The sequence below is a fragment of the Symphalangus syndactylus genome, chromosome 2 (genome assembly GCF_028878055.3).
Source record: "Symphalangus syndactylus isolate Jambi chromosome 2, NHGRI_mSymSyn1-v2.1_pri, whole genome shotgun sequence".
In the NCBI taxonomy this organism is placed as follows: Eukaryota; Metazoa; Chordata; class Mammalia; order Primates; family Hylobatidae; genus Symphalangus; species Symphalangus syndactylus.
Window position 1 is genome coordinate 107,523,085 of NC_072424.2, and position 23,763 is coordinate 107,546,847.

Genomic DNA, 23,763 nt, shown 5'->3' on the forward strand with positions numbered 1-23,763 from the left:
AGCAAGAAAATTGACATAGAATTTTGAACATCTAGTGTACAAATTGATGGTTTTGGATGTTTGCTGTTCATCAATTCTTAGAGACATAAAAGTGATTTAGCGTAATGTTAGCAGGCCTGCACGGAAATGAGTAAATGCTTTTATGGCTGATAGTAATATAAATTGGTGCCATTTTTCTAAAAAGCAAAAGGGCAGTTTGTAACAAGATCTTGAAAATATATTTGTATCATTTGACAAAAAGAATTCTACTTTTGTGTATACAGCTTTACTTTTTATTCATCTGTTTTTTTCTTCCTTTGTTCATTGACCAACGGTATTTAGGGAGCTGTTTGTATGCCAAGCATTATGATTATTCTGTGGATAAAAACATAATTCAGACATGCTTCTTTCGTTGAGAAACCACAGACCTAATTGTGTAACTCACTTCTCCTCCTTCTTTCACACTGCCACCCTGTTCCCCAAAGACATGCATTATCTACAAGTATATGTTAAAACTTGATAGTTTATTATGGCCATTATATTTCACATAAGCTCCTTCAATATTAATACAAAGCAATATAATGGTAACATGAATAGTGAATATGTCAGTCTACTTCTTCTATGAGGGAGTAATACAGTCCACAATTAACCTCTAGCCATAGATATCTAAATAATGGAACACTATAAAGAAAAAATATCTTTTATTATTTATTTTTAATTTAAACATATATATTCATTGAGTATAACATGATGTTTTGAATATGTATACTTTGTGGAATGGCTAAATCAAACTAATTAACAAACTGTCATTTTTTTTTTTTTTATGGTGAGAACACTTTAAGTCTACTCCCTTAGCAATTTTCAAGAATGTAATACATTGTTATTAACTATAGTCACTACAATGGACAATAGGGGAAAAACTATTTTTCAACATTGGAGAACATGCCACACAGGACTGTGAATTCTGAAGTGAGAATATTGATATTAGACCTCCCATCACCTACACTTTCTGCCCAGAGGCAATTCTTTATAGTGTAGATAGGAAAACCTAAACAGTCTGACAATTATTCTGAGTTGAATAGACCAAGGTTGAAGGTATAAAAAGATTAACCAACTAGAATTCATGGGGCAGATTACCCAAAAATCACAGGTACATGGATAAAATGTCCAGAAATCTAAGTATGGAACCCTTGACTTTTTACCTAAATATCAAAGTGTTTTTACATAGAGTGAATACTCCATAAGCCCAGACAAAAACAGCTTTCAAGAAATGAATAATTACTTACGACTTGTAAAACAAAATTTCCAGAGTTCACAGAGCCAGGAATAAAGTACTCACAATCCAAGTAGAGAGATCTCATTGAAGACATGAGGCTTGAAGGAGCTTCATTTCAAACTTACAATAATGACTACTCTAGACACAACTTAAAAGAGCTTAAATGGCCAGGTGTGGTGGCTCATGCCTGTAATCCCAGCACTTCGGGAGGCTGAGGCGGGCAGATTACCCGAGGTTGGGAGTTCGAGACCAGCCTGACCAACATGGAGCTTATAGGCGTGAGCCACCGAGCCCGAGATTGTGCCATTGCACTCCAGCCTGGGCAACAAGAGAGAAACTCCGTCTAAAAAAAAAAAAAAAAAAAGAAAAGCTTAAAAACAAATCTCAAAGGCAATATGCTAATCAAAAGAAACTTGATTGCTTTCCAGAAAATAACTAGAGTATTTTAAAATACAAAATCCAGCAGTCGACAACGTAAAATTCACAACATTTAGCATCCCATCAAAGCTCACTAGATATGAAGAAGGGAAATGTAACTCACAATCATGAGAAAAAAATCAGTTACAAAAGAAATGACAGATGATGAAATTTGCAGAAAATGATGTTAAAATATCTATTATAAATATGGTACATATGCTCAAATATATGAAAGATAGTAGAATCATGATGAGGAGAGAAATTGAAAGTGTAAAAAAATGGAATGTAGCTCCTAAAGATGAAAAACACAAAATCTGAAATGAAAAAGACACTAGAGGGGATGAACAGTATATTAGACTCTGCAAAAATAAAAGATTAGTGAACTTGAAAACCTAGCGACAGAATCTATTCAAAATAAAGTACAGAGACAAAAGACAGAAAATAGTAAACAGAGCAGAGTAACATGTGGAACAGTATGAATCAGGCTAAACACGTAATTAGAGTCCCAGAAAGAAGAAAGCAGACAGAAAAACAAAATCACTAAAAATGTAATTTAAATGCAGGGGAAAAATTATACTACTAACTAGAATCTTTACTCAGTGAAAATAGGTTTCAAAAATGGAGGTCATTCTTCCACAGTTCAGGTCTCTGAAAAACTTCCATCTCCCACTGAAAGTTGTAGTCTAAGAGTGAAGCCATCACATGCAAGGACTTCAGGGCTAACTGTAAAGTCAGTCTGAACACTTGCATTAGTTGATCTTATTTATTATCACAAGCCTGAAAACACACAGCTCTAGAAAAGGTGGCCTCCCCATGCATATATATAATTTTTAAAAAGGAGAAGGCACTTTGTGAGGCTGAAGCAGGAGGATCACTTGAAGCCAGGAGTTCAAGACCAGCCTGGACAATAAAGCAAGACTCTGTCTCTACAGAAATAAAAATTAAAAATAAAAAAAGAGGGCAATAAAAAAGGGAACAATCAGCACAAAGTGGGCTGAAACGTGCAACAAAAATCAGCACAATGAAAACGATGAATAACGAGCCCTAGAATTCAAAGAGATGGGGTACCAGTTTTCATTACATTCTGAACAACACACTACAAATAAACTATTTTTAAAAATAAAAGTGAAGGAAAAAGAAAAAGAATGGCAACCCATTGATTGAGCCCTTCATTTTCTCTTACAATTGTTTTTGATACATAATAGTTGCATGTATTTATGGGGTACATGTGACAGTTTGATACATAGATACAACGTGTAATGTTCAGATTGGAGTGAGATATCCATCACCTCAAACATTTATCATTTCTTTGTGTTGGGAACATTTCCAATCTTCTCTTTGAGCTATTTTGAAATATACAATGAATAATTATTAACTATAGTAACCCTATTATACTATCGAACACTACAACTTAATCCTTCTGTCTAACTGTATTTTTGTATCCATTAACCAATCCCCATATGTTCTTGATAAAGTTCAATCAAATCTTTTGTGAACACACATTCTCAGGTCTTTTGGGATATGATTATCAGCAATTCTCTGACCTTCAAAGAGAAATCTGAGTGAATTCACTGGAACTCCCAACGTTGGCAGTATACTTCTCTGAGTTTCCTGAGATGTGTTGCCATTTCCACTTTGAAGTGAATCTTAACAGCTATCTGACTTTAATGTATTCTCCTTCCTTCTTATTCCCCGACTCCTCGGTTAAAGAATTTGTCTCCTGGTCAGACAAAGTGATGGTGGCTTCACTCAGTGGTCTCCTCTGAACAGTAGGTATCAGCCTAGGATACGCAGAACCTTGCTCCAGGGTTTACAAATCCACCTCTCTTCCTCACAGCGCAATCAGGAAAACATGCTTTTTAGGTGGGCACCAAGACCCAACCTAAGCTAATGAATCTCTTTGTGCTGGGTGTTTGAATCTGCTGTGGAGATACAATAGGTAGGAAAGGAAGTAGAGTGAGTCATTTCAGATATAGGTGTGCATGAGTTTCCACTCAAATGTACTACTGGTGCCTATTCCCAGGAGTATGTAGGCTCTCTTCATCGGGTACTTTCCAGGTATGTTCCTCTTGTAGTCTAAAAACGTGCCAATTTCCAAAATAAAAAAGGTGAGAATGGGGTAGCCCCTTAACTAAAAATCAGATAACACTATTTGTTAAAAATCTAAAATGTAAAACAGGCCATATACACAATCTGTAATTATAACAACTCTACAAAGTTTATATTATGATCTTCCTTGCGGCAGAATGCAAATACTTCATCCCTTCTGCACCAAGAGTCTCATTATTCTCTCTCCCTCTCTCCCTATCTGACTTGATATTCATTCTATGATTTTGTCCCTGTGTCTCTCAGTTACATGTCTCCTGACTCAGAAGTATGGCACATCTTTATATTTTGTCTTGTATTTTGTCTTGGCTTATTCATAGATACTCCTTAATATTGCCCCTCCCAGGTCAGACTACCCCTTGGCTATATTTTTTTCTGACTGCAAGACGCATTTGTTCATTCAATAAATATCCATTAAGCCCCCACAGAATTCTAACTCAGCAGTGAGAAAAGTAGGTCTATGGACAGTACAGTGCTTATAACATTTCAGAATGAGTGCTTCTCCTCTGACCAAGGCCAAAGCCTATTAGTGAGCTTGATTAACTCCTTCACCTTAAGTCAGCAAGAAAAGATGTAGCAGAATAGCATAAGTGAGGCAGATGACTTCAGCGACAGCTGATCTGAGCACATGCTTTGGTTAAATTCTAACTTTATAAATATTTATTGAGCATCTAGGCAGAAGCCGGGAATGGGAGTATGGTGGTGAATAAGGTAGACAAGATCTAGAACTTACTGGAACATACACTTTAGTAAGACACATGGACATTGAATTAGTGCGTGATGAAAATCTTGTAAGTTGAAATGAAGGGCACTTAGCCTAGTGAGGAGTGAGGGAAGACGATTCCAGGCAGAGGAAATAAAACTCACAATGACTCAGAATTAAGAAAGAGCTTGGAATACTGGGTGAACTGAGGGTGGATGGAGGTGGTGGTCTGGAACAGGGATAATGGGTGGGGGGGTGGTAAACAGGTGGAAAGGTAAGCTTGATACTGAACTGGGAGCCTCTGGGGTCTTGTTAAGAATTTATCTTGAAAAACAAGGGAATCTTTAAAGAATTTAAATAATTTTAAGCAGGTGAGTAACATGATTAGATTTACATTCCTAACCAACACAGTGGATAAAATAAGCAGAATAGGGGACTTTGGTTCAAATATGGCAGATGGAACATGTACACCTCTAGCTGCTCCCCCAGTCCTTTCTAAAATAACAGTAAAGGTATTTTTTAAGAAAGCAGAAACCCTAAATGACAAGGAGAAGAGTAAAACTGATCCCATCAATAAGATTTTGGAAGCTGGAGAGCAGATGGCCAAGTGGTGAAGGATTTAATAGGCCCAAGAAAACCAAACCAACAGTGGAAAAGCAGAGAACCAACCTGATTTATACAATAGAATCCCCCAAAGCTTAGCAGCTGGTGCCACCAGCTGCTTCTAAATGTAGACGTGACAGGGACCAAGGAAGGCACCCGAGTCAGGAGCATTGGTCTAACGTCTGTTTAAGAAGCAGTCAATCTCTGTTCCACGTAGCTGGGCTACTGTGTTTCACTCATCCTGGGGAAAGACTGAAGGCTTATTCTCTGGAAAGGAGGTTTCTGGACTAGAGGACACCCAAGCATGGCCAAGAAGGAGGAGTAAGATAGATGTTGTCAACAGACCGGTACTGAGACCTGGCAACTTAATTCTCCACTCCTAGACAGCTAAAAGGCAAGCTTTTGTTCATAAGGCAAGAAATGTGGAATGATCTCCTTTAAAGAACCTTTTCAGCTCAGGGGAAATGTCCTAAAAATACTAACATCAGAGGCTCCACAGCTGCTGTTATTGCAAATGATTTTATTGTTATAAAAGTATTTAGTGAGATTTTATTTTCCCCAAATAGATTCCTTTAAATAATGTTATATTAAAATTTATATTAATAATTATAATTTAGTTTGCATTTTAACATTTATGTCATTTTGAATATTTTAGAATATAACTTTTTTGAAAATAAACAAAATTTTAATTTACATATTTCATGAAAATACAGTCATTTCATATTCAATGAAGTTAAGCTCACTTTAAATATAATTGCATTTTATTTCTTAATCCTTTAGTAAGAATGAGTTTAAATAGAGAAATAGAAAATATAAAATTAGAGCTCAGGGGAAAACTAAAAAGCATAAGGAAATAAGAAATGTTCAATGGGGCAGTCTGCTTAAGTTATTAAAAACTGGAAAGAACAAAAATAAGATTTATATTGAGCACGACCCACATAAAAATGGTAAACCGGCCTGGGCATGGTGAGTCACACTTTTGTAAACAGGGCCTGGGCGTGGTGAGTCACACTTGTAATCCCAGCACTTTGGGAGGCTGAGGCAGGAGGATCTCTTGAGCTCAGGAGTTCCAGACCAGCCTGGGCAACAAAGTGAGACCTTGCCTCTAGAAAAAAATTTTAAAAAATTAGCTGGGCATGATGATGCAAGCCTGTGGTCCCAGCTACTTGGGAGGCTGAGACAGGAGGATCGCTTGGGCTTAGTAGGTCAAGGCTGCAGTGAGCTGTGATTATGCCACTGCACTCCAGCCTGGATGACAGAGTTAGACCCTGTCTCAAAAAAACCCCACAGAATTGTAAACAAGATATTACATATTCTTTATTGTAATACATAAAGATTTAATTACTGACCAAATAATGAAAATGAAAAAAATTATTTTTATCAAGTCCACAACTTAAAGAAGTCAAATGAAATCCCTGCAATATTATATAAATAAAGATTTAATGAAGATATTACTGTAAGAGATGGTCAAAATCGCAACATAAGTGATAGACATATGCTGAAAATAAAATAAAAATTATGTTATAACTATGTTTAAACTTTGTACAATTATTGTTTCACTCCCAAATGTACTTACAGTGGCTTTTTCTTTTTTTTGGGACAGGGTCTCACTCTGCCCATGCTGGATTGCAGTGGCACAATCACAGCTCACTGCAGCCTCAACCCCCTCAAGGCTCAAGTGACCCTCCCACTTCAGCCTACCGACTAGCCGGGACTACAGGCACATGCCACTACGCCCAGCTAATTTAGTTTATTTTTTGTAGTGACAGGTCTTACTATATTGCCCAAGCTGGTCTCGAACTCCTGGACTCAGGCAATCCTCCAGCCTCATCCTCCCAAAGTGCTGGGATTACAGGCATGAGCCACTGCACCTGGCCACATATTGTGACTTTTATTGACAATTTCATTTACTATTCCTCAGGTAAGCAGCTTCACCAAATGTAAATTAATTAAAAAGTCTAAGAACTACACTGACCTAATTTGACATTAATATTAATAGAATACAAATCATGAGAAAATCCTAATTTTAACATAAGCAGTATTTTTAAATTTTTAAGTGTTTAGTTATTAGATGGCCTTTTGGCATCTGTTTATACTCTCTCACAGACCATCAAGTAGTTAGCAATGGACTTGAGACTGGTCAACAGTTGCTAAATCAGAACCCATCAACTTAACCAGGTGTGGACTCATTAACTTAACCGGAGGATACTGTAGACCTGATAACCACCCTTAATACTTCACTGGGATCATTTGGCAAGCAATAATGCAAGCAAATTAACCTGAAGAGATTCAGCTAGGGTGAAAGAAATCAGAAAGTACGCATGAAAGGAAGATGGTCTCTAAATCACTGGTTCACATCAGAATCACCTTCACGAAACATTGAATAGAGTAGACAGGGCTAATAAAATTTTTCACCCGGAAAAGGTTTGGCCAAATAGTTTCCAGACTATTTGCAAAACTGGAGTGGTAATGAGTTGCTTGTTTACTTTTGTTATTATTTTTTTCTTAAAAAATAGTGATTCTAATGTGTGGCAGCAATTGCAATAAAGTACTCTAGATGTGACTTAGTGGCATCATCTTCTCATTGAAAAAATACTCCAACCTCATCTTATCTGCAATGGAAATAGAGTGTTTCTTTAGTGCATATAATGAAAAAAATTACAACTGTCAGAAATGATAGCCTAGACTACTTGTAGAAAGCTTCCCTTAAAGCTGTAAATCACCAGTGTTAGCACAATTGAGTAAATTTCCTTTTTGTTCCTTTTTTATTCTTCTCCCTGTCTATATTTCCACCTCTCTTTATTTCTTTAATTGTCCACCTTGTGTTTCCCCATGTTGACATTTTGAGTAACGCTTCTCATTAAAAATTTAAAAATATTTTCACATTTTTGAACATATGAAGCATCAAAAATATGTGGCCTTTGTGATATAATTCTTTAGATTTGTGACAGATTTGGGAAGAAGATATTTTTAGTTTTGACATTTGAGAAAGTTTTTACCTGTATTAAAACATATGTTATAGTCTTCATTAGAATTCCTATTTGAACACAAAAAAAATCAGCAAGAAAACACAAATAGCAGCAACAGTGAAGAGCACTGGCTTAGGTCAAACAGACTTCAATTTAATCTGAGCTTCCCCTTTGCCAGCTGTGGGACATAAAACAACTGGCTTAACCTTCACTCGTCTAAATGTCCTCATCTGCCAAATGGGTGTAATAGTAGCTCCTATCTCCTAGAGATGTGAGAATAAAATAATCTGTGTGAAATCCTTGGAATTGTGTGAGGCACACAGACAAGCTTGTGGACGTTATTATTCATCCCACTGTTATTATTCATTATTTTTAACTGACTCTGATTTACTTTTATAAAATAAAATAATAAATGCGTGATATGGTTTGGCTGTGTCCCCACCCAAATATCATGTTGAATTATAGCTCCTATAAATCCCATGTGCTGTGGGAGGGACCCGCTTGGAGATAATTGAATCATGAGGGCAGTTTCCCCCATACTCTTTGTGGTAGTGAGTAAGTCTCACAAGATCTGATGATTTTATAAGGGGTTTCCCCTTTTGCTTGGCTCTCATTCTCTCTTGCCTGCCATCATGTAAGATGTGCCTTTGTTCTTCCCTCACCTTCTGCCATGACTGTGAGACCTCCCCAGCCATGTGGAACTGTGAGTCCATTCAACTTCTTTTTCTTTATAAATTACCCAGTCTTGGATATGTCTTTATCAGCAGTGTGAAAACAGACTAATACAATGCCCACAATAGAAAAATGTAGATTGTAGAAAAGCACAAAATAAAGAGTCTTCTTCTGACTGCTACCACCCACCTCTCTGTTAATGGCTTCTTATGTATCGTCTCTCAAATTATTTTAGGAACCAGCTTATATATGATCCTTTCTGAAGCTTCATGCAGAGCAATCAGACCTTGCCCTCTGTTTGCACTTTTGTCACTTAACATTTTATCTTGAATGGCTTTCTCTATCCACACATCTACATCACTCTCATTCTTTATAATAGCTGTACCATATTCCATTGTATACACGTACTACAATTTATATAAACATTCTTTTGCAGTTTTTTTTTTTTTTGCAATATGTCTGTTAGGAAATGTCCTAGTATAGTAGAATTTCTGAATTAAACTATGTGTATTTTCTACTTTGGTTTATTTTGCTGAATTACCCTCCCAAAAAGTTTGTATTAATTTACCTCAGTGGTATTTAATGCATTTGGGTATGGCTCTGAAAATATATATGTAAATAATCTGTTTGAAGTAGATTTTTAAATTAAATTCACTAGGGATATGATTTGCTTTAGCAGGCTTCATGACCCTTTGTGATAAGTTTTGAAAGATGTAGATTCTTATTTTTCTGATGATGTGCATTCAAGAAAGTGCTCAGGTGTACACATTTTTAGAGGAAGCATGTCTTTGGGAGAGTGAACAATGGCCAGCCAATAATGTTCACAACCCAATCCTTTGATTTCAGCCCAGTGAAACTCACACCACCAGACTTCTGACCTCCAGAGCTAAGATTATAAATGTGTGTTGTTTTAAGTCACTAAGGTTATGGTAATTTGCTACAGCAGCAGTAGGAGACAAACCATTCATGTATCCCAGATGAAGATTCAGCTGTGTGGGCACATGCCCTCTGTAAGAATGTATGAGAGCACAGCTTTAGAAAACCAAAAGCTGGCCAGGTGCAGTGGCTCATGCCTGTAATCCCAGTACTTTGGGAAGCTGAGGCAGGAGGATCACTTGAGGCCAGGAGTTTGAGACCAGCCAGGCCAATATGGCAAAACCCCATCTCTACCAAAAATACAAAAATTAGCTGGGCACGGAGGTGCATGACTGTAATCCCAGTTACTCAGGCAGCTGTGGCAGGAGAATCACTTGAACCTAGGAGGTGCAGTGAAACAAGTTGATGCCACTGCACTCCAGCCTGGGTGACTGAGGTAGACTCTATCTCAAAAAAACAAACAACAAAATCCAGAAAACCAAAAACCTTTAGTACACAAAGTAGAAAAACATTGAACCAGTCACATTTGGAGCAATACAACGGACCTGGAGGTCAGGATACTAAGCAAAATAAGCCAGACATAGAAAGACAAATACTGTATGATTTCAATTATATGCAGAATCTAAAATAGACAAACTCACAGAAGCAGAGACTGGGTGGTTCCCAGGGGCTGAAGGCAAGAAGGGGTAAATGGGGAGGTGTTGGTCAAATTGTACAAAGTTTCAGCTATGCAAGATAGATAAGTTCTGGAGCTCTTCTGTACAAGATAGGGTCTATGATTGACAATATTACATGGTATACTTAAAAATGTTCTAGGAGGAGAGATCTCACATTAAATTCTGTTACCACAAAAGGAACAACAAACTAACAAAAAGTAAAACGAACAGGAGGAAATTTTGTAGGCAGTAAATAAGTTTGTTGCATTGATTATTGGTAATGGTTTCAGGGGCATATCCTTATCTCCAAACACATCAAGTTATATACATTAAAAATCTACAACTTTTTGCCTGTAATCCCAGTTACTGAGGAAGCTGAGGCAGTAGGATCACTTGAGCCCAAGAGTTCAAGGCTGCAGTAAGCTATGATAGCGCCACTGCGCTCCAGCCTGGCAATAAAGAAAGACTGTCTCCAAAAGAAAAAAAAAATTTACAACTTTTTGTTATGTCAATCATACATCAATAAAGTGGTTCAGAAAGTGTTGAGCAGGCCACTCCACCTCTCCATCCTCCACTGCCCTAGACTCCAAGTGTCTCCATGGAGCACCCAGTGTTCCAAGAAGCAGATTGAAAACTATTCCTTCAGTAAATGAAACAAGCTTTCCTTTAAAATTTGGGCATATATTCATAAATCTGATCTTAAAAACAAACATTTATTTCACTTGGTAAGTTTGTTTTTGTTTTTTGAGACAGTCTCGTTCTGTCACCAAGGCTGGAGTGCAGCAGCAAAATCATAACTCACTGCAGCCTGGATCTCCTGGGCTCAGGTGACCCTCCCACCTTAGCCTCCTGAGTAGCTGCAACTGTGGGTGCATGCCACCACACTTGTCTAATTTTTTATATATGTATATTTTTTAGTAGAGATGAGGTCTTGCTATGTTGTCCAGGCTGGTTTCAAACTCCCAGGCTCAAGCAATTCTCTTGCCTCAGCCTCCCAAAGTACTGGGATTACAGGCATGAGCCACCATGCCCAGCCTTGGTAGGTATCTTTTTTTTTTTTTTAACTTGGTAAGTACTATTTTTTTTTTTTTCTATTTTCAGGGACGCTATAGTATGCTAGGCTCTGTGACACAGCAGTATACAAGACACACTTACTCTCCCTCCCACAACCCCCGCACCCCCCCCACCCCGCCCCCCAGCACAGGTTAAAGTGCAGTAAGGAATGTAGCCAATTCCAATGTAACATGACAAATGTTTTGATTGATAGGGAAAGAGTAGGGAGCTGTGTGGATGAACAGAAGGGGTACTGTCCATGGTCTCATATGAGGAGCAGGTTAACAGAGATCTTCCTGAAGATGTCCAAGCTGAGAACAAGCAGAGTGACCCAGCCTAGAATGACCCAGTGCAGGCATAGAGGAAGGGACTGGGTAAAAGAAAGAGGGTGGAATGCAGATAATTATTCCTACTGAAAGAACAGCATTTCCAGAGACTTAAAAGTGAGAGTCGGGTAAATTTGGAAAACCAGAAGTAGTTTGGCATGGCTGAAGCACAGAATGCCATGGAAAGATGGAAGAAAGTGAGGCTGAAGCTTCTGAGGGGCCTTGCTGTTTCTATAAAGGTACTTCCGGTTTATCATCTTGTCCAGGCAGCCCTGTAGGTCTGGGGTGGAGCCTCCTTTGCATTTTGAAGAATTACTCTGGCCAGAATGAGGAGGACAGGTGACAAGGAGCAGTACCGGAGGCGGGACAAGCAGTGAGGGGGCTACTGCAGGAATCAAAGCTCATCTCGGTGGATCTAGACCCAAGAGAATGACCGGAAGAGATGTTTAGGTCACATGCTTGGCAGGACCTGGTGATGAGTGGATATATAGAGAATGTGGCAGGAAGAGAGAAATTCAAAAAAGACACCCAGATTCTTGTCAGGTAACCTAGGAAGCTTCTATCCTAGAAGCTGAGTTTGAGAACTTGGAGGAGGGTATTCTCTCATAGAGGTCTAGTAAATCGATGCATAAATAGATCTGAAGGCCCAGAAATTAATTTGGGATGGAGCTAGAGACTTACGAATTACAATTCATTCCTGTTATACTTGTTACAAGCATAACAAGCGTAATGTAACAAGTTATGCCTGGTAAGTGTTGAGCAAAGCATGGTGGCTCATGCCTATAATCTCAGTACTTTGGGAGGCCAAGGAAGGAAGATCACTTAAGCCCAGGGGTTTGAGACCATCATGGGCAACATAGTGAGACCCCATATCTACCAAAAAAAATTAGCCGCTGTGGTGGTGCACACCTGCGGTCCCAGCTACTGGGAAAGCTGAGGCAGGAGGCTCACTTGAGCCCAGGAAGTTGAGGTTGCAATGAGCCATGATCATGCCACTGTACTCCAGCCTGGGTGACAGAGCAACACCCTGTCTCAAAACAACAACAACAAAAGCAAAGACAGTGAATTAAATTACCTAGGGAGAGGGTGTAGAATGGGAAGAGAGTTTAGGACAGAATTCTGGGGAAACCAAAGAATAAAGGACTAAAGGAAGAGAAGCCACCGTGAGGCTGAAGAGAAGCAGCTGCCAGGGAGGAGGAGGAAAGGCAGTCAAGTGTGAGGAAGTGGTTAGCAGAGCCAGATGCGGTGCTGTGGAGGGTTAAATATGATGATCACAGAAGATGTCTCTTGAATGTAGTACTGAGGGAGGTCTTGGTCTTCACTCAAATAGTTCCAATAGTGTGATGGGGGCAGAAGGGTGACCACAAGATTTGAAAGTGACTGGGAGCTGAGATCTGGTGATCAGGGAATGCAATTCAGAGCACAGGTGGAAGCACTAACCTCAAATGAGGGAAGGGAAACACTCAACTGTAAGAGAAGGAAAAGATGGGTGCATTTATATTTCCATTAAGACGAGATTTTGGCAAGAATTCAAATATTAGGGAATGACCCTCTGATATCCAAATTATAAGAAAGTGCAATTTGCATTCTTTTTTATTTTTATTTTGTTGAGATGGGGTCTCACTCTCTCGTCCAGACTGGAGTACAGTGGTGCGATCTCAGCTCACTGCAACCTCCACCTCCCAGGCTCAAGCAATCCTTCCACCTCAGCCTCCTGATTAGCTGGGATGACAGGTGCATGCCACCACGCCTGGCTAATTTTTTGTATTTTTGGTAAAGATGGGTTTTTGCCATGTTGCCCAGGCTGGAGCAATTCGAATTTTTGAGTTGTCTTATAGAGAAAGGACCAACAAAGATTAATTTTGGCTTTACCTAAGGAGGAACTTGTTAATAATTATAGCTACTAAAAATGGAATGCTTATGTTAGTAAATTGCGAGTTCCCTGTCACTGGTATGACTGAAACAGAGGCAGTAGCTTCTTTAAGAAAGAGTAAAGAGTAAAATGGGGATGGCAGGTTGGGGGTTGGAAAACAGGATTAACCACATGCTTTCTAATGTCCCTTTCTGTCTTTGACATTCAACCCTGCAAACTACAGCAAGCATGTTATGTATTGAGTCTCATCCCTCCTGATTCCTTTTGGCTGGTGGTTAACATTTCATCCTGCAGATCCAGCCTTCAGATCCAGAAGCAGTCCCAAATATTTCAGATGTAAAAACTGCATAGTCTCCAGGATGGGGACTGGAATTAGGCCTCTGACCTATGCTTAGTTTCCAGAGTGTCCAAGTTGAGCCTTGGGACTCCCTGGATGCCCGCAACACTGCAGCTTTCCTCCAAATCACCACAAGTGCCCATTCCAAGTGGCGTTGTCTCACTTATTGTTGAGCACCTGCTGTGTTCCAGATGCTGTGCTAAATGCTAAATATATGATGATGAAAGCACATTCCATGAGGACACGATTTTTGTCTAAAAGCAGTTCACTGATGTATCCCCAGCACCTAAAATGGTGCCTGGTACAATGCAAGTCTTGATAAGTATTTTTTCAATGAATGCCACAGACTGTCTTCTCGAATCCAGTGTACAAGACAAGCATATATACTGATAACTGCAGTATAATATGGCAAGTACTGTTATGGAAGCTCATAGGAAGCACAGAAGGGGAATACTTCCTTAGCCTGGGGATTTTTTTTTTTTTTTTTGGTATTTTGGTTCCCAACTAGCATTGGAGCACAAGCCTGAATCAAAATCTGCCTGCTGACTTGCCAGCCTTTGGCACAATTGTCTACCTGTAAAGCAGAACCACGTCACTCTACCCTAAACCAGTAGCTTCAGTCAAGGCACCCCTCCGCCATTGAGACACTGCCACCATCATGACCACGAGTGGATATTGCTCCTGACCAGAGGTAGGCACTCATACCTACCAGGTCAGATCACACCTACCGGGTCAGAGTCCTTAGAGAGATGAATGCCAGTCTCACTTGCAACATATTAGACATTGTATCTTGGACAGCTGGCCAAGCTCTTAGAGGGCAAGGCACATTGCCAGGAAAATGCCTCTAGCAGCAGCCACATTCCTACCCCTGTGCTGCCTACCTTAGAGTCCCAGTATGATTCACAGGATGTTCAAACAAGTTCTCTAGGAATTAACAATCCAGCCTCTAGCCCAGCTCATTTGCTTTCCAGCATGTGTTACTAGGAACACTGAAGTGTCATCATAAAGAGAGAGGGACATGGTGGAATGAGCATGAGCTTGAGACCCAGACAGCTTCTTTGCCTCCTTTGTATGACTTTGGGCAAGTCACCTTAATTCTCTGGTTCCCCATCTCTCCCTTCTTTTTTATTTTTTTTCCCTATTTTGATATATCAAGCGTACAGAAAAGTTGCAAGAATAGTAAAAAGAATTCCCAGAAACCCTTCATCCAGATTCCCAAAACAGCAACTGTTTCTGCAATTGCTTCATCCTTTCCTCAGTCGCTATCTGTGGGTGCTTGTGTGCACATATACCATGCATCTCAATTTTTTTCTGAACCACTTAAGAATAAGTTGCAGACACCCTCTTTCCCCTACATACTTCAATATGTATTTCTAAAAACAGGGAATTCCTCAAGTAACCAGAGTACAGTTTTCAAAATAGAAAATTAACATTGAAACAAATACTATTATTTAATCTACAGACCTGTTAAGGTTTTGTCAATGTTTCAAAAGTGTCCCTTATAGCAAAAGAAAATCCCAGATCATGCATTTCATTCAGTTGTCATGCTCTTTTTTTTTTTTTTCCACTCTTCTGCTGAAAGAGAAAGTTGTCATGTTTTTAAAGATTCCTTTAATCTGGAACATTTTCTGAGTCTTTCTTTGAATTTCATGATATTGGCATTTTTATAAAGTATAGCACAGTGATTTTGTAGAATGCCTCCAAGTTTGGGTTTGTCTGATGTACCCTCAAGAATAGATTCAGAGGCTGGGCGCGGTGGCTCATGCCTGTAATCCCAGCACTTTGGGAGGCCACGGCAGGTGGATCATGAGGTCAGGAGTTCAAGACCATCCTGGCCAACATAGTGAAACCCCGTCTCTACTAAAAATACAAAAAATTAGCCAGGCGTGGTGGCAGGCTCCTGTAATCCTAGCTACTCGGGAGGCTGAGGCAGGAGAATCACTTGAACCTGGGAGGCAGAAGTTGCAGCAAGTCGAGATTGCATCACTGCACACCAGCCCAGGAGACAGTGGGAGACTTCGTCCCCCCAAAAAAGAATAGATTCAGATTATGCACTTCTGGCAGAATGACACAGAGGTGATGCTGAGCTCCTCTCAGTGCATTGTGTAAGAGGTATGTATCAGTTTGTTTTCACACAGCTATAAAGAAATACCTGAGACTGGGTAATTATAAAGGAAAGAGGTTTAATTGACTGTGGTTCCACATGGTTGGGGAGACCTCAGGAAACTTACAATCATGACAGAAGGTGAAGGAGAAGCAAGCACCTTCTTCACAAGGCAGCAGGAGACAGAAGAGCGAAGGAGGAACTTCCAAACACTTATAAAACCATCTGGTCTCCTAAGAACTCACTCAATGTCATGAGAACAGCATGGAGATAACCGCGCCCATGACCTAATCACCTCCCACCTGGTCACTCCCTTGACACATGGGGATTATGGGGATTACAATTCGAGATGAGGTTTGGGTTGGGACAAGAGCCAAACCATATCAAGGTATACACTGCTGGTTTGTCCCATTGCTAGTAATGTTAACTTTGACCATTTTCTAATGTGGCATTCTGTAGTTTTCTCAACTGCTATATTTTACCCTTTGTATTTAAAGAAAGATCGTGTGGGGATGCCCATTACTCCTTAAACAAGATGAATCAGTTATTATACTGGCTGGCAAATGTTGATTTTTATAATTCCAACACTCTTTCTAGATGTATGAGTTGGCAGTCCCTTGTAAGAAAGAGTTTACCTTGTCCCCCAGTTGGCTTGTTTTACTTGAGACTCATGAAGTTTAATTTACTAATAGAGTAAAATCCTTTAATTTACTATCTTTATTTTGATACTCAAATTGTCCCTGGTTTTGCCAATGGGAGCCCCTTCAAGCTGGCTCTTTTATCTTTTTGGTATGTCCTCATCATCCTTTGGTATGACGAAATGTCCCAGGTTTTTCTTACTCTTTCTGTAAACTACCCCTGCTTAGCCATTTTTTTTTTTTTTTTCAGAGAAACCTGGCTGTTTTTAGTGAAGAATGGTATTTAGAAAACAAGATCTAGGGCTAAGAGGTGAACCCCATTGTTAGTGGGATTTCATCTTTTCTAGATACTCTCAGAGGACAGACCTGAGTGGGAAGGAAAAGGGGGAGTCTTGGAGTTGGGGGAGAGAGAGACAGAATATATACATACATACATATATACATACATATATATGTATGTACATACATATATACATACATATATATGTATGTACATACATGTGTAGGTCTGTATATGTGCGTGTGTGTCTTTGTGCACAGTATATATAGAGACAATATATACACACATACATACATACACATACATACATGCATACATACATGTATTCTGTACATACATGTGTATGTGTGTATATATTCTGTTTATATACATACATATATGTATATATTTTGTACATATGTGCATGAATATATATATTCTATCTACTGTACATATATACACACAGATATGCTTGTATATGCATATTCTATCTACTTTGGATATATGTATATACAGATATGCATATATGTATATACAGATATGCATATATGTATGTATATATTCTGTCTCTACTGTTTGTATATATTCTGTCTCTATATATACTGTGCAGTTATATGCACAGAGGCACACACACACATATACAGACCTACACATATATATATCCATTTGTACCAATTTGTCTATGTCCCTATGAGTCACACTGATATCTACAATTCTAGTCCCCTCTTCAGATTTATCACTATCTTCTCCAACAGTGAGAACTCTGGATCCCAATATCAACACTGTTTGTATTTATTTATTTGTTCAATTCTAGAATATACAAGTAGTTCCAGAATTACTAACCTATATTTCTGGAAAAAAAAGAGGTCTACTAATTAGAGTTCAATATTTTTTTGTTTTGTTTTGTTTTGTTTTGTTTTGTTTTTGAGACGGAGTCTCGCTCTGTCGCCCAGCCTGGAGTGCAGCGGCGCAATCTCGGCTCTCTGCAAGCTCCGCCTCCCGGGTTCACGCCATTCTCCTGCCTCAGCCTCTCCGAGTAGCTGGGACTACAGGCGCCCGCCACCACGCCTGGCTAATTTTTTTGTATTTTTAGAAGAGATGGGGTTTCACCGTGGTCTCGATCTCCTGACCTCATGATCCGCCTGCCTCGGCCTCCCAAAGTGCTGGGATTACAAGCGTGAGCCACCGCGCCCGGCCCTCAATATTTGTTTAGAGGTCTTTTTGCCTTTAGCCTGAAGGCAAGTAATCTAGATATTGTGTTCACCATTTGCTTGAGTTAATTTTTTCTCCCTTCTTGAGTGTGATTATTCATTTGATTTATGTAGGTCAATTCATCTGTTTCCAATTGTATTCAGTTTTATGCTATCCTCCCCTTCTTTGTGGGTTTTTACATTTTATTTATTTATTTATTTATTTGAATGTGGGAAACAGTAATATTACGGGTTAAATTGTGTCCCACCTCCCATCCCCTAATTCATTATTGAATTCCTAAGCCGCTGTACTTCAGGACTCACCCTTATTTGGAAATAGGGTCGCTGCAGGGGTAATCAAATAAGTTAAGATGAAGTCATACTGGAGTAGGTGGGTCAATATGACTGGAGGGACACTAATATGACTGGTGTTCTTATAAAAAGGGAGAATTTGGACCCAGAGACATCCGTACAGGGAGAACATCATGTGAACTGATGTTATGCTGCTATGGGCCAGGGAAATACCAGAAGCTAAGACAGAGGCCTGGAACACATTCTTCCTAGTGCCTTCGGAGGAAGCATGGCCCTGCTGGTGCCTGGACGCAGACTTCTAGGCTCCAGAACTGTGAGGCCACAAATTTCTGCTGTTTACGCCATTTAGTCTGTGGTACTTTGTTATGACAGCCCTAAAAACTTAATACAATTAATATAGTTCCAGAAGTCAGGTCTATGAAAAGAAGGTGTATTCAGAGAAATGACCCTTTCCGATTTTTTTCTTTACTTTCTACCCAACTCTCACCATGCCCAGTAGCAACCAATATCTTTATCTAAGTCTCAGATTTTTTCTTCTTGTGTTTCTTTTCACTCAAGCTTATAGTTAAATGTATATGTTTTTATTTTTTTCTGGAAATCACTCTATATTACTTCCCACAGATCTTATTCATTCTTTTGTATAGCTCCATAGTAGTCCATTTTGTAGATATGGCATTTTGTGTGTACATTGTGGGGAAATCCATTTTGTGTGTAGACGTGTCCATTTTGAAGAATAGTTCCTTCAACTATTCTCCTATGTGTGGGCATTTAGGCATTTTCAGTGCAAACAATGCTGCAACAAATAACCTTGTGCATTTATATTTTTGTATTGGTGAGGGTATATCTTTAGAGTAGATTTCTAGAAGTGGAATTCTTTGATCAAAAGGTAAATACATGTGTAGTTTTTTAGGTATTGTGAAATTCTCCTCAAGAAGGCTGCATTCCCTTTAGCAACATATGAGAGTTCCTGTTTTTCCATAGCCTAACAAATAGAGTGTGTTATGTATTTTTAAATGTTTCCTAATCTAATAATAAATGATATATCAGTATAGTTTTAATTTGCATTTTTCTTATCATGAGTGAAGTTAAACCTTTTTTCATCCATTTTATACCCTTTTGCGAATTGTTTCTACATTTCCTTACATTTTTCGTTTGGATTTTAAAAATCTTTTCACTCTCAATTTTGAAGAATGTTCTATACATTACAGAAGTTCACCCTTTTTCTGTGTGATAGAAGTGTTTTCATCCAGTAAGTCAGTGGCTTTTTTTGACTTTGTTTATGATGCTTTTTGCTGTCTAGGTTTTCTTTTTCATTTTTACATAGTTAAAATCATCTTTTTTTAAAAATTACATCCAGATTTGGAGAATCTGTTAGGCCTTTTCCAGCTTAAAGAGTAATTTATCCAGATTTTCTTATTGTACTTGATGGTTTCATTTTTTTTTTTTTTTTTTTTTTTTACCATTAGGTTCTTTATCTGTTTGGGGTTTATTCTTTTCTGTCATGTGAGTTATGTATCTGATGTTATCTTTTTTTCAAATGGCTACCAGTTGTCCCAGAACCATTTATTAAAATTCGTTCTTTGCCTTTTTGATGTAAGATGCTCCCTTTATCATATACTAAAGTTTCAAATATGCTTGGATTTGTTTCTGGACTTTTGTTCTATTCAATCTATCTGTCAACATCTAGTAGTAATATGCTTTTTTAATTATAGAGGCTTCATAATATGTTTTCTTTCTTGTTTTTTTTTTAGAGTAGAATGAGGCAAGTATGTTTTAATATCTAGTAGAGCTAGTATTCTCTCAAAGCTTTTTAAAAATGTTTTTCTGGATATTCTTGCATGTTTATCATATGAAGTTTGTGAAATTTTTTAGTGATATTGCATTAAATTTATAAATTTGCTTAAAGGAATGACTTATCCTCATTTTTATGATGTTGAGTCTTCCAATCCAAAAATAAGGATGTTTTTCTGTTTGTTCAATTCTATTTTTATATCTTTCAAGAGCGTTTAAAGTTTTGCACTATAGACTTTGTACATTAATTGTTAAATTTATTTCTAAGTACTTTATCTTCTTTGTTGCTAATGTTAGTGGGGCTTTCTCTGCCCTTGCGTTCTCCAACTGATTATCCTTTATGTAAATGATTGCAGCCTGCCCACACCACTGAGGCTGGCCCTGTGGACCAGTTGGCCTTATTTCTTCAGTGGAAACCTAGTCACTATGATGTGATAGTTGGCATGTTGTCACCTTGCTATAACCATAAACTTCAAAATGTGATAAGCAGCTGGCTGAATCATTGGATACAACATCCTGCATTAAGTCAACGTGTGCTTGTCAAGTTCATAATAGGTGCCCATGGCTGCTAAGTGCCTGTGGAAGATCAGGAGGATCCCTACTACTCAACATCACAAATCCAGCTTTGAATCAGGAAATTGAGGCATTCAGTCTTTCTGAAGACACTTCATCAGGGCTCGCTGAGGACCGAGTTGTCAGTGTGAATTTCCAAGTTCTCTATACGATCCTTATTACCAGTCTTGGGGTGTTCTACAATGCCTAGGATGCAGGTTTCCAGAGGAATGTCATTCTCAAGCTTTCTCAGGCAGAACAGGAAGAGGCCCCCTTCATTGTTCACTAGAGTCCTCCAAGCCATGGTGTGCAGGTGAACAAGTTGTGTACAAGCACATGAAACAATTCATCTTACCAGAGAGCTTTGAAGGTACAATCGTATGGGAGAGAGAAGACCTCCACAGCTTTGTGTTAAGAAATCTTCACAAAGTGACACTGAACATGGAGGGGGGATTCTTGGAGTCATTACAGCTGGGGAGGGTGCATTGCCTCATGAATTATTGGAAGGTATGGAGGGAGTTGGAGTGGTTTTAGATGCCTTATTGAAGGAGGAAAACAGCATCTATGATGATATTGTTTTTGTGGATGTTGTCAACTCTCATTTGAAATGTACCTGCAAAATTATTGAACTTTATAGATGGACTGTGGAAACAACCGACTTTGATTTGTTGCTAAGGACAGATGATGACTGTTACGTAGGCTTGAAAGCTGTATTTAATAGAATTCTCAAAAGAATCTGAATAGGTCTAATTTTGGTGGGGATATTTCAGACTGAATTGGGCAGTCGACAGAACCAGGAAGTGGCAGGAGTTGGAGCACCCTGGTCATGCTTACCCTGCCTTTGCTTGTGGGTCAGGGTATGTGATCTCCAGGGACATCATCAACTGGCTGGCAGGCAACTCCAGGAGGTTATAGACCTGTCAGGCTGAACATGTATGCATGGGCACTTGGATGGCAGCCACAGGACCTAACAGATATCAGCACAGCATGTGACTGTGTGAGAAGACTTGTCAGACAGGAATGTTGTCTTCCCCACAGTATTCTCCACAGGAGCTGACAGAACTGTGGAAACTGAAGGAATTCTGTGGTGATCCTTGTCAATCTGAAGCAAGATAACAGGATTTGAATTAGCAGTGTCTAAACTTGGGGTAGGTGATATGGTTTGGCTGTATCCCCACCCAAATCTCACCTTGAATTGTACCTCCCACATTTCCCACATGTCGTGGGAGGAACCTGGTAGGAGGTAATCAGATCACAGGGGCAGGTCTTTCCCGTGCTGTTCTCGTAATAGTGAATAAGTCTCTCAAGATTTGATGGTTTTAAAAATGGGAGCTTCCCTGCATAAGCTCTCTCTCTCTCTCTGTCTGCTGTCATCCATGTAAGACATGGCTTGCTCCTCCTTGCCGTCCACTATGATTGTGAGGCTTGTCCAGCCACGTGGAACTGTAAGTCCATCAAACCTTTCTTTTGTAAAATGCTTAGTTTTGGGTATGTTTTTATCAGGAGTCAATTGGTACCAGTAGAATGGGGTGCTGTTGAAGATACCTGAGACTGTGGAAGCAACTTTGTAACTGGGTAACAGGCAGAGGTTGGAACAGTTTGGAGCACTTAGAAGAAGATAGGAAAATGTAGGAAAGTTTGGAACTCCCTAGAGACTTGTTGAATGGCTTTACAAAAATGCTGATAATAAGGCGGACAATGAAATCCAGGCTGAGGTTGTCTCGGATGGAGATGAGGAACTTGTTGGAAGGTGGAGCAAAGGTGACTCTTGTTATGTTTTAGAAAAGAAACTGGTGGCATTTTGTCCCTGCCCTACAGATTTGGGGAAACTTGACAGAGATGATTTAGGGTATGTGGTGGAAAAAATTTCTAAGCAGCAAAGCATTCAAGATGTGACTTCGGTGCCCTTAGAGGCATTCCATTTTATAAGGGAAGCAGAGCATAAAAGTTCAAAAATTTTGCAGCCTGACAATGTGATAAAAAAGAAAATCCCATTTTCTGAGGAGAAATTCAAGCCAGCTGCAGAAATTTGTATAAGTAATGAGGAGCTGAATGTTAATCGCCAAGACAATGGGGGAAATGTCTCCAGGGCATATCAGAGGTCTTCATGGCAGCCCCTCCCATCACTGGCCAGGAGGCCCAGGAGGTAAAAATTGTTTTGTGGCCAAGCCCAGGGTCCCTGTGCTATGTGCAGTCTAGGAACTTGGTGCCCTGTGTCACACCTGCTCCACCCATGACTAAAAGGGACCAAGACATGGTTTGGGCTGTGGCTTCAGAGGGTGCTAGCCCCAAGCCTTGGCAGCTTCCATGTGGTGTGGAGCCTGCAGGTATACAGAAGTCAAGAATTGAGGTTTGGGCAGCTCTGCCTAGATTTCAGAGGATGTATGGAAATGCCTGGATGCCCAGGCAGAAGTTTGCTGCAGGGGTGGGGCCCTAATGGAGAACCTCTGCTAGGGCAGTGCAGAAGGGAAATGTGGAGTCAGAGCCCCAACATAGAGTCCCTACTGGGGCACTGTCTAGTGGAGCTGTGAGAAGAGGGCCACCATCCTCCAGATCCCAGAATGGTAGATCCACTGCTAGCTTGCATCATGCACCTGGAAAAGTTGCAGACACTCAATGCCAACCAATGAAAGCAGCCAGGAGAAGGGCTATACCCTGCAAAGCCACCGGGGGTGGAACAGCCTAGGGCCATAGAAGCCCACCTCTTGCATCAGCATGACCTGGATGTGAGACACAGAGCCAAGTGAGATCATTTTGGAGCTTTAAGATTTGTCTGCCCCGTTGGATTTCAGACTTGCATGGGGCCTGTAGCCCTTTGTTTTGGCCAATTTCTCCCATTTGGAATGGCTGTATTTACCCAATGCCTGTACCCCCATTGTATCTAGGAAGTAACTAACTCATTTTTGATTTTACAGGCCCATAGGTGGAAAGGATTTGCCTTGTCTCAGATAAGACATTGGACTGTGGACTTTTGAGTTAATGCTGAAATGAGTTAAGACTTTGGGGGGCTCTTGGAAAGGCATGATTGGTTTTGCAATGTAAAAAGGATGTGAGATTTTGGAGAGGCCAGG

At 39.6% G+C, this 23,763-nt stretch overlaps 1 pseudogene; it reads left to right on the forward strand.

Moving 5' to 3' along the window:
• LOC129462316 (UDP-GalNAc:beta-1,3-N-acetylgalactosaminyltransferase 2-like) overlaps positions 1-21,808 on the forward strand; it is a 49,389-nt pseudogene extending 27,581 nt beyond the window's left edge.
• Positions 21,809-23,763: the final 1,955 nt, after the last annotated feature.